Below are 2,500 nucleotides of genomic sequence, written 5' to 3'. Positions count from 1 at the left end.
CTCGAGGGGCTGAACGGCCTCCTCCTGTTCCTAATGTAACAGGCTCAAGGGGCTGAACGACCTCCTCCTGTTCCTAATGTAACAGGCTCGAGGGGGCTGAACGGCCTCCTCCTGTTCCTAATGTAACAGGCTCGAGGGGGCTGAACGGCCTCCTCCTGTTCCTAATGTAACAGGCTCGAGGGGCTGAACGACCTCCTCCTGTTCCTAATGTAACAGGCTCGAGGGGCTGAACGGCCTCCTCCTGTTCCTAATGTAACAGGCTCGAGGGGCTGAATGGCCTCCTCCTGTTCCTAATGTAACAGGCTCGAGGGGCTGAACGACCTCCTCCTGTTCCTAATGTAACAGGCTCGAGGGGCTGAACGGCCTCCTCCTGTTCCTAATGTAACAGGCTCGAGGGGCTGAATGGCCTCCTCCTGTTCCTAATGTAACAGGCTCGAGGGGCTGAACGGCCTCCTCCTGTTCCTAATGTAACAGGCTCGAGGGGGCTGAATGGCCTCCTCCTGTTCCTAATGTAACAGGCTGGAGGGGGCTGAACGGCCTCCTCCTGTTCCTAATGTAACAGGCTCGAGGGGGCTGAACGGCCTCCTCCTGTTCCTAATGTAACAGGCTCGAGGGGCTGAATGGCCTCCTCCTGTTCCTAATGTAACAGGCTCGAGGGGGCTGAATGGCCTCCTCCTGTTCCTAATGTAACAGGCTCGAGGGGGCTGAATGGCCTCCTCCTGTTTCTATTACTGATTCTGTCCAGTGTTTTGGAGCGGGGTGGGCAGATCAGCCAAGGGAGGCATCACATTGCACTCTGTCACCATCTCCACAATATTAAAATGGGGTCGGAGCTTTCTGACTCCAAAACTCACAAACATAACCAGTCCTTTCAGAAAATCCTTTCCGACAGGTTGAAAGGGGCCGATTTCACCCGCTCGGTTATTTCCAGAACATTCTCTGGCCTCGATCCAATAGGCCGAGGGATTAACGGCAAGCTGTTAACTTGGTAAATCATTAAACGCCTTTGATGGTTTCGGCCCCGGGGGCTGTTCAGTCGGAGCAGTGCGAGATTCAACGTCATGTGGATTGGCGAGCAGGGAGGATTGGAGGGAGCGCCTCAGTCCTGCCTTGGCCGCAGGGCCCCATCCATCCCTTAAACATTAGTCCCAGGCCAGGAGCCCCGAGCAGAGACTGGGGGAGCAACCTGTACTGAGGTCAAGAGCCCAACCTGCACTCCCGTGAGGGGACACCTCCAGAAACTCCAACCCTTGAACCAGTGGCTCTCACTCTCTCTCTCTCAACTCCGAGTCAGAAGGTCGTGGGTTTGAGCCCCACACTCTAGAGACTTGAGTCCCATAATCCAGGCCTGACACTCCCCCCGGTGCCGGTACTGAGGGAGTGCCGCACTGTCAGAGGGGCGGTACTGAGGGAGCGCCGCACTGTCGGAGGGGGCGGTACTGAGGGAGCGCCGCACTGTCGGAGGGGTGGTACTGAGGGAGCGCCGCACTGTCGGAGGGGCGGTACTGAGGGAGCGTCGCACTGTCGGAGGGGCGGTACTGAGGGAGCGCCGCATTGTCGGAGGGGCGGTACTGAGGGAGCGCCGCACTGTCGGAGGGGCGGTACTGAGGGAGCGCCGCACTGTCGGAGGGGCGGTACTGAGGGAGCGCCGCACTGTCGGAGGGGCGGTACTGAGGGAGCGCCGCACTGTCGGAGGGGCGGTACCGAGGGAGCGCCGCATTGTCGGAGGGGCGGTACTGAGGGAGCGCCGCACTGTCGGAGGGGCGGTACTGAGGGAGCGCCGCACTGTCGGAGGGGCGGTACTGAGGGAGCGCCGCACTGTCGGAGGGGCGGTACTGAAGGAGCGCCGCGCTGTCGGAGGGGCGGTACTGAGGGAGCGCCGCGCTGTCGGAGGGGCGATACTGAGGGAGTAAATATTTATCCCTCAACCAACATCACTAAAACAGACGATCTGGCCATTATCACATTGCTGATTGTGGGAGCTTGCTGTGCGCAAATTGGTTGCTGCGTTTCCTACATTACAACAGTGACCACACTTCAAAAAAAGTCCCTCATTGGCTGTGAAGGGCTTTTGGGACGTCCTGAGGTGGTAAAAGGGGCTGCAGAAATGTGAGTCTTTCCCTCTTTCTCTCCCCAAGATTCCCATATGTTCCGGCTGGGTTTGGTGGGCAGGGATCAGAGAGTCATAACGGCACAGAAGGAGGCCATTCGGCCCGTCGAGTCCGTGCCGGCTCTCTGGAGAGCCAATCCAGTCAGTCCCATTCCCCCGCTCTATCCCCGTAGCCCTGCAAAGTTTATTCCCCTCGAGTGCCTATCCAGTCTCCCCTTGAAAGCATCGAGTGTCTCCGCTTCCACCACTTCCCTTGGCAGCGAGTTCCAGGTCCTCACCAATCGCTGTGTAAAAAAGTTTTTCCTCACGTCCCCCCTGTATCTCTTGCCCCAAACCCTAAATCTGTGTCCCCTAGTTCTTGTACCGTCAACTAGTGGGAACAGCCTTTCC

The sequence above is a fragment of the Somniosus microcephalus genome, unplaced genomic scaffold (assembly GCF_052327205.1).
Source record: "Somniosus microcephalus isolate GS21.2 unplaced genomic scaffold, FLI_Smic_1.0 unresolved_chr7, whole genome shotgun sequence".
NCBI classification, from domain to species: domain Eukaryota; kingdom Metazoa; phylum Chordata; class Chondrichthyes; order Squaliformes; family Somniosidae; genus Somniosus; species Somniosus microcephalus.
This window is presented reverse-complemented; position numbering follows the sequence as displayed.